The sequence below is a fragment of the Mesocricetus auratus genome, unplaced genomic scaffold (assembly GCF_017639785.1).
Source record: "Mesocricetus auratus isolate SY011 unplaced genomic scaffold, BCM_Maur_2.0 Super-Scaffold_100013, whole genome shotgun sequence".
NCBI classification, from domain to species: Eukaryota; Metazoa; Chordata; class Mammalia; order Rodentia; family Cricetidae; genus Mesocricetus; species Mesocricetus auratus.
The window spans coordinates 51995550-52009090 of NW_024429196.1; the positions used below are offsets into that span (position 1 = coordinate 51995550).

The following is a 13541-nucleotide window of genomic DNA, read 5'->3' on the forward strand; positions in this document are numbered from 1 at the left end:
CTCATTGTATTTTGCTCAAGGTATTTCCCCTAAGTTGAGAACCATGGTGTTGAGAAGAGACCTCAAAAATGGAGCAACTGAGCACAAGAGGGATTGGGGAGGGGAGAGGAGGGAAATGACTGCAACTTTCTCCCAGGGACTGAAGAAAATTAAAAATAAAATAAAATAAAAAGAGGGTTGGAATCTATCCGTCTTCTGTGTTAGACATCCTCGCCTTCAACCTCCTCTCCTTCTTTCCCTTAGTCATCATCTCCATCTTCTTCACCTTCATCTTCATCCCCTTCTCCATCGATATCTTCCAAGCCTTCCTCCTCCTCTTCATCATCATCATCATCTGCCTCTCCTTCTTCATCATCCATATCAGGAACCAAATAGTACTGCAAGGGGTTTGGTCAAATATTATTTGATGACCTCTCCTAACTCACCTGCACCTGTATCAGAATGGTCAGTAAACCAGGTCAAGAAGCTCTCTGACTCCTCATGCTGCCTCTTCCTGCTGGCCTTATTCTGTATTTGACTTGAGCGTTTTTGTCAAGTTCTTTCCAGATTTGCATTTGATTTCAGTGAACTTTGATGATGGATCACCACTCTCATTCAGATGAAATTCTTTGGAGAGAACTTTATTTTCAAAGTAAGAATTTTCATGAAAATAAAAATCTATTCTGTAACCTGATTTAATGTCTTCAAATTCTGTCACTTCAACTTTGGTTAAGTAATGCAGAGCCTCTTCATCTTCCTCCCCAAGCAGTGCAGACACTTGTGGATGGTTGACAAATGTTGTTACCCCAAAATTTGGGATTTTGGTGATCAATTCTGACCTCTTCTGAAAAAATGGTTGGCGGAGTTTGTTATATTTTTGTTCTACTTTCAAAAATTCCTCACTGGCTTGTCCATTAAGTCTGTCTATTTCATGTTGTACTTTGTCAATGTGTTCAATTGCTTCTTGCTGTTCTTTTTCTCCCTTAGGCAGACTGAGAGAGGCCGACTTGTCCTCCAGTTTGGCGCAGGAACTGACTTGGGTTTCTTGAACTGAGGCAGGAGCACAGATTGCTGCTTCGGGGCCATGGCACAAGGGAAGTGGCGAGAAGCCAGTGGCCGGAGCCTCAGGGCTCAGAGAAGGAAGAAAGTCACAGAACTCTCTTTCTTTCTTTCTTTCTTTTTTTTATCATGATAGCTCTGCAGTAGAGCTTGAAATCAGGGGTGGCGAGACCTCCAGAAGTTCTTTTATTGTACGGAATTGTTTTAGCTATTCTGGGTTTTTTGTTTTTCCATATGAATTTGAGTATTGTTCAAGGCCTGTATAGAATCATGTTGGGATTTTGATGGGGAATTGCATTGAATATGTAGATTGCTTTTGGTAAGATGGGCATTTTTACTATGTTAATGGTACAAATCCATGAGCATGGGAGATCTTTCCATCTTCTGATATCTTCTCCAATTTCTTTCTTCAAAACTTGAAGTTCTTGTCATACAGGTCTTTCACTTGCTTGGTTAGAGTTACCCTAAGACATTTTATATTATTTGAGGCTATTGTGAAGGGTGATGTATTCCTGACCTTTTGCTCTACCAGTTTATAATTTATATATAGAAAGGCAACTGAATTTTTTTTAGTTTATCTTATACCCAGCCACTTCAATAATGGTATTTATCAACTGTAGGAGTTCCCTGGTAGAATTTTGTGGTCACTTATGTATACTATTTTATCATCTCTGAATAATGATACTTTGACTTCTTATTTTCCAATTTCTATCCCCTTGATCCTTTACTGTCTTACTGCTCTGTCTAGAACTTCAAGGATTATGTTTAGTTTTGGAGAGAGTGAGCAGCCTTGTTTTGTTGAATTGCTTTGAGTTTCTTTCCACTTAAGTTGATGTTGAGTGTTGGCTTGCTGCATATTGATTTTATTATGTTTAGTTATGCTCCTGTATCCCTGAACTCTCCAAGACTTTTATCACTAATGGGTGTTAGATTTTGTCAAAGGCTTTTTTGGCATCTAATGAGATGGTTATGTGTTTTTTCTTTCAATTTGTTTATATGGTGGATAACATTGACAAATTTCCATATATTTAACTGTCCCTGCATCTCTGAGATGAAGTGTACTTGGTCATGATTGATTTTTTTGATATGTTCTTGGATCCAGTTTGTATTTTATTGAGTATTTTTGCATCAATGTTCATGAGGGAAACTGGTGTGTAATTTTCTTTCTTTGTTGAGTCTTTATGTGGTTTGTATATATTGTGGCCTCATTAAAATTTTGGCAATGTTCTTTCTGCTTTTTTTGTGGAATAATTTGAGGACTGTTGGTATTAACTCTTCTTTGAAAGTCTGGTAGAATTCTGCATTAAAACCATCTGTTCCTGGGCTTTTTGTTGTTGTTGTGGAGATAATTTTAATGACTGTTTCTACTTCTTTAGAGAATAGGTCAATTTAAATTACTTATCTGATCTTTATTTAATTTTGGTATGTGGTATATATCAAGAAATTTGTTCATTTCTTTTAGATTTTCTACTTTTGTGGTATGCCATAATGACTCTCTGGGTTTCCTCAGTGAGTGTTATTTTATCCTCTTTTTCATTTCTAATTTTTCTTAATTGGGATGTTTTCTCTCTCTGTGATATTTGGATAAGGGTTTGCCTATCTTGATGATTTTCTCAAAGAACCAACTCTTTCATTCTTCATATTATTTTCTTTGTTTCTATTTTATTGATTTCAGCCCTCAGTTTGATTATTTCCTGCTGTATACTGCTCTTGGGTATGTTTGCTTCTTTTTGTTCTAGCGCTTCCAGATGTGCTGTTTAGTCGGTAGTATGAGATTTCTCCAATAACCAAGAGGACTTGGGGCTGGAAACAAATCTGCCCCCAGGTTAATGTTTGTCATTCAAACTTTCATTCATTCATTCTCTTCTGTGCAAAGTATTGAATTACATCTAGAAGTGTTTTCAAAGGTGGGCATGCACAAGAAACAGCCTGCCCTTCTGATATTCAGCATTAAAGGACAACTTAGGACTTGTTCACTTACAGATAAAGTACAAGATAGAAAATGCTACAAGGATGACAGTATCAGGAAAAGTAGAAACATTTTTGTATAATTTAGAAGGTTTAAGAACTCTGGGAAGGAAATATATTAGAAAGATTATGGGTTATTTTTTCTTTGACACATGATTTTTCTACATAGAGAAAAGATGTAATGGTTTGTCAAATAATAATTTGCTGTAAAATTTATATGTATAATATGGAATGACTAAATCAAACTAAATAGCATATCTGTCACCAAAAGTACTTATCATTTTCTGTGGTTAGGACAACTGAATTTTACTCTCTTAGCAATTTGAATATAAATCACAGTGTTGTTAACTAATGTCACCCCTATGTAATTAATCTCAAGACTGTTTCTTTGGGATAATGGACACACTGTACCCTTTGACCAACATCTTTCCATCCCTCCAAGCCTGTGGTAACCACCATCCTACTTTCTCCTGTGAGTTTGCTTTTGCAGATTCTGCACCTAAGTGAAAAGGTGTGGTACTTACACACATGTGGTACTTCTACCTGGTGTTCTGTATTATGGTGTTTTCTCCACATTTCACCTGTGTTGCAAATAACAACCATTGTTGGAAAAAATTGCCCTTCCCCAGCAACCATTAACTTGCAGCATTCCTCAGGGAGAGGTGAGCCTTAGGAGCCCATGCCCCATCTCTGATGATGGGGCCCATCTGGTGCAGGTAACTTCAGCTGCTGTGAGGTCACAAGTGCAAAAGCCACACCATGTATGAAGACAGCGTTTCACAGCGTCTCACTTGTGCATTTTCCTTCCCTTCTTCTGGGATGCTCCTGAGACTTGGAGAGTGTGATGTAGAGGTCCCATGTAGAGCTGAGTTCTCAGGAGTTACTTGTTTCTAGTGCTTTGTTTTGTTCTGATTTGCTTTTACCTGCTTTTTAAAATACTTTAATTATAAAGTACATCTCATTATGGGTCTAACTTTCATTTCTCTAATAATTAGTGATTTTGAGATGTTTTTCATAAAAATTTGCCATTCATAGTCTTATTTTAAGCAATGTCTACTCAAGGCTCAAGGGCTTTGCTTGAGTAATTACTATTGAGTAATTCCATTCCACATTCGCTTTCTACATTGACCCTTTACCAGCCACATGCTCAGTTTGATGCTTTCTGCTAGTAATGTTATGGTTTCATATCTCATGTCTAAACTTAAAATCAATTTGTATTAATTTGTTATTGTTGTTGTTTTGAGAAAGTATCTCTAAGTGACATTGGTTGTTCTGTAACTCACTATGTAAGACAGGTTGTCCTTGAATTCAAATATCTGCCTGCCCCTTGTCTCAAATGCTAGACTCTAAGGCATGCACAATGATACCCAGCTTCAGTTTTGTATTAACTTTTTTTCATATGATAGAAGATTGAGGCCTAATGCAATTCTTTTGCATGTATCTGGTTTTCTTTATTCTTTTTTTCCTGTTATGTCAGTAGACCACAAATGTGAGGGTTTATTTCTTGGAAATCTGTTGTGTTACACTGGCCATAGTATATATTTTTGTATCATTACTGTGCTATTTAGTTATTAGACCTTTTCAGTTTGAAATCAGAATCAAATGTCTCTGGCTTTGTTCTTTTTGCTCAAGATCACCTTAACTATTGATTTTATTTTGTGGTTTCCAGATGAATTTTAGGATCATATTTTTTATTTCTGTGAAAAATGTTATTGGAATTGTGATGGGGTTTGCATTTAATCTGTAGTCTGCTTTGGGTAGTATAAATTTCGTGATATTAACTGTTTCAGTTGTGAACACAGGTTATCTTTCCATTTATTTCTGTCTTCATCTATTTCTAGCCATAAAATTTTATAGTTTTCAGTGGATAAGTTTATTTTAATGTCTTCAGTCAAATTCATCCCTAGATATTTTTAAATTTAATTTTTATTTTAAGACAGGGTTTGTTTGTGTAACAGCTCCAACTGTCCTGGAACTAGGCTAGTCCCAGACTCACAGAAACCCACCTACCTCTGCCTCCTGTGTGAGGACTAAGATTAGAGGTGTGCACTACCATAGCTGTTGTAAATGAGATTATTGTCTTTATTTCTTTTCTTTTTTAAAATTCTTTGGTATTTTGCACATGTATGCAATGCATTTTGGTCCATTTTAATTCCCCACTACCCTTTCTCAGTACCTCCCATGACGTTCCCAGAGTCTTAGGGGGTTTCCTTATGTGCATTATCTTGTTTAATTTTCAAACTATACTTACATACAACTTCTTTCTAATTTAAACTGCAATGAAATAACATTCTATATAGCTTTAACTTTGAACCCCTAGTGAACACCATCTCCCTCCTTCCCTCTCTCTTTTCCTCTCTCTCTCTCTCTCTCTCTCTCTCTCTCTCTCTCTCTCTCTCTCTCTCTCTCCCTCTCCCTCTCTCTCGTGGCACACACACACACACACACACACACACACACTTCAAATTGTCTGACAAGTTATGTAGTAAACAATGGAGTCATGACTGAAGATTGTAAGTCTGATGCACAGGTCCTTCTGTTTGAGGGCACCTACCCCACTGTTTTCTTATGGCTTTCATGGTTAATTTCCTTTCAAAAGTCTGTGTGCTAAAAGTTTGGGCTCCAGTGTGGTCCAACCAGGAGGTGGTAGAACCTCTCTCCTCCTCCGCTTCCTATTCCCTCACTTCTCTCCATTTCTTCCTCCTTTCCACTTTTTAATTGTCAGTTCTCCCCTTCTCTCCCTCCCCCTCTTCCTTCTGCCTCTCCTTTTGTTCTGGTTCCCTCCTTCTCCTCCTCTTCCTGGGCAATAAGGTGAGAAGTTTGGTCTGCTATGTGCTTTTCCCACTCTTAACCATGGGGTTTGGGCTGTTGTATCAGCAAACACATCTGTCATGAGGTCAGTGGGTCACTCAAGTCCATTCTGTAACCTCACCCTTTGTGTCTGTTCACTATAAACTGGCACAAAAACCACTATTCACTAAAAACAGGTAATAGTTACTATAGCACCTCCATAAATTCTTAAGAGATCATTTTAGAAACCATCCAGTATGAGGATGGGGGTCAGGGAAACCCTGACTGATAGCCAATGAGAAATACAGCTGCAGGTGGCAGTTAGGATAGGGACAGTCCTGGGAAGAAGTCCCTTAACACAGATCCGAATGGAATTCCTGGACAGCCAGTTGTATCTAAGAAAATCTTTGAAAATGTGAAGACTTGAAATTTCTATTCCAGCTAAGGCACCAAGAGCAACGTCTCCTGAGAAGCCACCCTCACAAGCTTGGGTTGTGTTGTCTTGTTTCTCTGAGCATCTCTTTCTTAACTTCCTTGCTTGGATCCATGTTAAAATCTCTTCTTGATAAGGCCCAAGTCTGCTTTGCACAGGCAGGTAGGTCCCCAAATTCTTTTCTGTGGTACAGTCAGGAATCCAGTCTTCACCCAGCCTCAGGCTGCTACTAGGGGCAACATGGAGCTGTGTTTGTGACCCATGCTGGCGTCCTGTGACATGTGTATGTCTAATTTCAGGCAAGTTACCAGTGAGAATGTTTATAAATTCAGCCCTGTTGGTGGAAGATGGGAATCTTCTGAAGGTCAAGGACTTTATTTAAATTATCCTGCTCTCTTGAGATAAATGTGTTCATTCTGCACATGCGCAAAGAGATGCAGTGGGTTGGGAGTTCGCTCCAGTTCTGCAGCCTGCAAACAGTGAGAGTGGAGATGTCCATCACATGGTCCAAGGCCCTATTTTCCTTTCACACACAACATGCCATGTCTTGTGATGTGGACTTAGATTAACTGAGTTGAGGATTTCCTGATATATCATCTAGACTGTGACTGTACTCGCTACTTTTCCCATCACTGTGCTAAAATATCTAACAGAAGCAACTTAAGAGAAAAGAGAATTGTTTTGTTTTGTGGTGGGGAAGGCATGGTGCCTGCAGGAACTCCGTTTGTGACAGTGGGGGCGTGGAGTAGCTGGTCATATGGCGGTAGACAAGAAGCAGAGAGAGCTTGGGCTGAAAGCAGGCTTAGCTGTCATCTTCAAAGGTCCCAGGGACTCTCCTCTATCAGTCATGCTTTCTATCCCAGGGGTTCCACTATAAATGACCCCACCAGCTGGAAATGAAGTGGTTAAATATATTAGCCTATGGGGTTTATTTCACACTTCAAATTGCAACACACAAACACACATACACATGCATGCATGCACACATGCACTTGATTTTCTTGCTCTTATTTCGTTAGTGAGTATCTTTTAAAACATCTGAATTATGGGCCAGTAAGATGGCTCAGAAGGTAATGGCTCCCTGTAAACCAGATGACCTGGGTTCAGTCTGGACAAGAGACCTAACTCCCACAACTTCTCTTCCTTCCTCCACATGTACATTGTAGCACATGTGTGCCTGCATACACATACATGAACTCACACAAAAATAAATGTAATAAAAGTGTGAAAGCTGAGTTTCAAGGAGCCTATAATTAAATCTATCTCTTTTGTGGTTGTCTTCTTCACCCATGTATCATCATCTATAATTATTTTTTTTCTCCTGAGTACTTTCTGAGAGTCCTTCCATCTGAAAGAGCCTTGCCCAATAATTGATCACAGCTATTCAGGGGTGATTGCTAGAATTGCATTTAGGGGTTCTTGGGGAACTGGTGTACTTGATAAACTTTACAGCCACAGGAATATTAATTCTATCACTGCTGTCTGTTGAGACTACATTTCTAAGCCTTCCCTTTCTCACTTAACATGTATATCACAAAATGAGGGAATTAAGAATGGAAATAGCTTTGGTAATTATTTTACCTTCTTCTTCATGCTACAGTGAGTAAATTAATTCAAAGAGAGTAAGTAATTTATCCAAAACCAGAGAGGTAGCTGTTGGAGACATCAACAGAATCAGAAGAGGGATTAGTACACACAAAATTCAGAGCTGAAGTAGACGTCTGTCTTTATTGGAAGCCTGCTGTTCATTTCCCTGTCTTTCGATTACAGAGCCTTACTTCCTGCCCCTTTCCTACTTTTAGTCTGACAAAATCCAATTCCATCTCCATCTCCACAGGAGAGTACATGGTACAACTTAGAGGTGTGCATCCATTCTTTGGTTCAGAGGTCAGCACGTGGTCATCCAGGGCCAATAAGAGTTTCTCCTAGGATTTCATTTGGAAGGACAGAATGAGTCTGTTTCTTGAGAGTCCTGGTTACTTAAACTATCCTCTAGACTACAGTCTAGAGTCGTCTGAGAGGACCTGCGTAAGCCAGGTTGGCTTGTGGGTATGTCTGTGAGGGATTGTTTAGATTGTTAATTGATGTGGATAATACTATTCCTTGGACAAGTGGCCTGTACTATGCAAGAAAGTAAGTTGAGTACCAGTCAGTCTGTGATACAGCTAGCAGCCAGCATCTATGGTTCCCCATATACTTCTTTGAGGAGTGAGTTCCTTGGTCCATTAACAGATGTAATTCTGTGTGGAATAGCAAGTAGGCCCTCCTTTAAGTTCCTGTTCGAATTCCTACCTTGACTTCCTTCAATGACAGACAGTAGCCTTTATGGCGAAATAAACACTTTTGCCCCTAAGTTGCTATTGGTCAGAATGTTTTATCACAGCGGCAGAGATCAAACTAGGGCAGAATGTCAGGCAACTTGTCAGTTGACAGAGGCCAGATGGGAGACTGCAAGGGAAAGACACCTTCACAGATTTCAGTAGTCAAGATGGCCATTGACCCATCTTCAAAACACAGAGACTGTGGATGGAGCTGTGATTGTTATGTAGCTTCTGGGGACTAAACTCAGGACAGCAGGCTTAGGTAGCAAGTACTTTCATCCACTGAGTTACCATGCTAATTCTGGCACTAGTTATTGTTCTGATTTCTGTGACTAAACACTTGACAAGGGAAGGAAGGGTTTATTTTGGCTCCTAGGTTGAAGTTAGAGTCCATCATGGTGGGGAAGACAAGGAACTTGAGGCCTTTGGTCATATTGCACCTAACATCAGGAAGCAGAGAGAGAGATGAATGTTGGTGCTCGATTACTTTTGTCTTTTTATTCAGTCCTGGAACCCAATCCACAGGATAATACTACCTACATTCAGGATGGAATATCCCTCATCAAATTCTCTGGGAATGCACTTGAAGATATGCCAGAGCTGTGACTCCTACGTGGTTCAAATTCAGTCAAGCTGATAGTGAAGATAAATCATTGTGGTCACACATACCTTCCTCCATTATTATTTCTTAGTATTATTTAAGGAAATAAGATAATAATGACACCAGATAGCATCTGAGGTCTAGAGTAGAGTTTTCCTCACTTAGCTTCTAGCTACTTGCCTGATGGTTCTACTACAGTTCTTAAAAAGGTTCCTTGATTCATGACTTTCTCTTGTTCTATAATAGTAAAAATTGTAAAATCTTCATTAAACTTACCACACTAGAGTGGAGTATATGGATTAACTGGAATCTAGTTTTTAGGCTATGATCACTCATATTCAGCTCTAGAATGAACTGTCCCTCATTCTTCGTAGATTAGGGCTTTTTCTGCATTGCATATGTAACTCACCACCCCCTCTTACCTACTGTAAGTACATATATATATATACTTAATATATATTACTTGACATATACAATATATATGTACTTAATATATACACTATATATATATATTGTCTAGTAACTAGTACTTGTTTTAAGTGGTTTGTTGGTTGTTTGAGGCTGCATGAGGGGACAGATTTTGTAGATGGGTTGCTTTCCATGTATCTGGAACACAGAGAACAGAACTTTATAAATCATGGCCCTGCCGAGTAGTGGCACAAGCCTTTAATCCCAGCATGCAACACACAGAGAAAGGCAGAGTTCTGTGAATTAGAGGTTGGTATGGTCTACAGAGTGGGCTCCAGGTTGGATAAGGTTACATAGTAAGACCTTGTTTCAAAATCAAACAAATAAACCGAGCCACCAAAACTAACCAATCAATCAAAGAACAACAAAAATCAAACCATAGCCTTTAAAAATAAATGTGTGCTGAATATAGCATTAGTGTTCATGAAAAGGCATGATTCTCCAAGTGTGGCATGTGGGGTGTGCATCCTGAAGCAAGACTTGGTAGACACAGCTGTGATCAGATAATCTTGAAGGCTCTTCTTGGAAACAGATGCAAGAAGGACCCCCTGGTATACCAATAATGGGGCATACCTATATTCCCAACACTTGGGAGGTGGAGGAAAGAGGATGGTGTTCTAAAGGCCAGTCTGGGTCACATAGTGTGACCCTGTCACAAACAAAGCAAAATTAAACAACCACTAAAAACAACAACAGATGAAACAAGATAGTTGGAATATTGATTGATGGTTTGAATGATTGAAAAATACTAAATGAAACCTAAAAAGAGTCAGGGGGTGTATGAACTTTAGTCCTACAGACATGAGATTTCTCTAAATATGTAGGACTTGTGCTGGCCAATCTAATGTGCTGACTGATCAGTATACAGGCTTAGTACAAAGAGTTAGGTCATGAGGATTTTACTGAACAATAGAAGAGACAGTCATGAGCCTTGTTGGCTGTGTTGATTGCCAGGAAACATCCATCTATTTGTCTCTTAACACTACTATGCTTGGTCCTGACATTGGCTTTGGGGAATAAGGTTGCTGAGCAGAGAATGAAGAACAGGGTAAAATATAAGAGCCAAAGGTGATTCTGAATAGCCTCCAGGAACACTGTCTGGGTTTGAAGGGCTTATTCTGCAGAACTCTGTGAAGCTTAGGATAACAGTGGCCTCACCCTGGAGGGATGTGAACAGAGTAAGGATGAAGCATGCCAGGTCCAAGCATCTGAGGATACCCAGAGGCTTCAAGGACATTAGTAGAGATCTAGATGATTTTTGAGGTTGAACCTAAGGCATGTATGGTGGTTCATGTTTGTAATCCTAACACCTTGGGAGCCTGATGCAGGAGGATTGTAAAGAGTTCATTTTCAGCTTGGGGCACATGTCCTGTGTCAACTGTTCCTTTAAACAACAACACCCCCCCCGCCTCAAATCTCAGTAGTGTACTTCAAGTTCTGGATATGCTAGTTTCCACCTCTCCATCCCGAAGCATTACCTGTAATCACATTTTATTATCCACAGGATTTGTTTTTTTGCAATAAAAATTATTTGGGATCCCACCAAAGCAGGAAGAGGGAAAAGCCTATGAATATGTAACACAGGAAGGGGCAGAGTTAATCTTGAAATGGAGCACTTTCTCCAGTAATGCACTAGGTTCCCCGCCAGTCCTGGCGACTCTATGGCAAGTTATAGGCTTCTCTAGGTGACAGAGATCCAAAAGAGCAGGCAGGTTGTGGCAACTGAAAATACAGGGAGCAAAGATGAGGACAGCAGACAGGACAGGTGTTGTTGAGAATAATGACAAACTGAGCATGTACCTGGTTTTCAAGATCTCCCTGAACTGAAAAGCCTGTGTTTTTCCTCACAATACCCAACTTGTTAATGATAACTCAGTTATGCTCACTGGCTCTGTATAGGTATGGGAAGATACGAGAAACATCTCTTTCTTCAAACTAAAGATAACAAGTTCATATGGCTGGAGAAATGGCTCAGTGGTTAAGAGCATTGACTGTTCTTTCAGAGGACCTGAGTTTGTTTCCCCATACCCACACGGTAGTTCACAACCACCTGTAACTCTGGTTCCAGGGAATGCAGTGCCTTCTTCCAACCCTGCAGGCATCAGTCATGCATGTGGTATACAGATACACATGCATGTGGTATACAGATACATATTAGTTACATTAGAACAAAAAGTTCACCAAGGATGAGCATCCACCAAGCAGGGTTAATATTGAACAATCACTTGCTATTATTTTACATAATCTTTCCTTTACTTCTCATTGCAGACACCATGGATCTTCATATTTGGTGTGTGTGTGTGTGTGTGTGTGTGTGTGTGTACGTATGTACATACACATGCATATGGAGACCAGAGAACAACCTTGAGTGTTGTTTCTCAGGTGTTGTTTACCTTTACTTTTTTGAGACAGTGTCTCTCATTGGCTGGAAGTCATCAAGCAGGCTTGGCTGACTGTCTTGTGAATTCCAAGGATCTGCCTGTCTCTGGGTCCCCAGTGGTGGGATTATAAGCAGGAGCCCCTATGCTTAGTTTATTTTATGTGGACTCTGGGGATGGAACTCAGGTCCTTGGGTTTTCAAGGCAAGTGCATTATCAAGATACATTTTCCCAGATCCCTTCCTCTTTCTCCCTTTCCTTCTCTTCCATTTCCTCCTCTCCCAACCTCCCTTTTCAGATAGAATCTCCCTACATTGCCCAGACCGGCCTCGTGCTTAACAATTCTCCTGCTGTACCTTCCCATTGCTGGGGTTATAGGTCTATACCATCATACTGGACGAAACGATCATTCTAATGCATACTTTGTAATGAAGGAAGCTGAGGTCTGAGATGTGGAAGGCTCAAAGTCATCAAATCAGAAAAAAGGGCAGTAACCTTCCCACCCCTTCAGGGTCGAAGGGATTTCATTATTTGCCTTTGATGGTGTACTTGGGCTTAACTGATGACCACCCAGATACATAAAATTGTATCTTAAAACATTGTTCTGAGTATTCTAATTCACAGAGTGTTTTTTGCAGGCTTGCTGTCTGCACCTGGCTTTCTCCTTTCCATTTCTTGTGACTGATTTATTTTTTTGTATTACAGATTCTGTTGTCTTTGGGTTTATCAATATCCCCTGGATGTGAGAAGCTAGCTCACTGAGATAACTGGTGTTGATATATCTCAGATGCCTACATATACAAAGTATTCACAAAGAAAAAAGTGTGGTAATACATTGGATGGCTGTTCAGTTTTATTAGTTTCTTTTTTTTTCTGAACATGTGAAATAGACAAATAGTGGTTATCTTTGATCTCCAGCCTGGAAAACATGGTTGGCCAGTAGATAATAATAAATGTCCAAATACACATTTATCAGTTGAACTAAAACATGAAGACACTGGAGCATGGATTGCAAAAGTATAAGTTCCTTATGTGTTGTGGGCAGGGTAGGAACTACTCAAAGGCCAAAGACAATGCTCCCTGCGAGTTTCCTCCCTTCTCTGATCAGATCTCAAATGTTGAGCCTCCGATTTCACATCTCATACAAACAGTTTCTTCTTTTTCCTGAAGGTGGACTCCTAGTATAATAAACAGAACTCTGGATAATTAAAAGTAAAATGGAATCATGAATTTTATTTGTATCTTGGTTGTGTACTAGCTGAATAAACCTGGTGACATCTGCAAGCCACTGGACTCGGTATTCTTATGAATAAAAAATGACATAATAATAAATGTGTAGCCCCCCACCCTGCTAGAGTTGATGGATCACAGAAAACCCCACAAATGCTAGCACTCCATAAGTCTATGCTGTCTCTGCATAGACATAACATTAAGAGGCAAGTTTAGCTTGACACAGAGGGTGAAGATAGTTTCCATTGTACTCAAACAAGGGGTTTGAATCTTTGAAAAGTTTGAAGATGGTCTTAATCCAGTTATTCTTTAAT

General features: G+C 39.6%; 1 pseudogene; it reads right to left on the bottom strand.

The window, feature by feature from the left end:
• Nucleotides 1-200: 200 nt before the first annotated feature.
• Nucleotides 201-1065, bottom strand: LOC101843825 (annotated as a pseudogene).
• Nucleotides 1066-13541: the final 12476 nt, after the last annotated feature.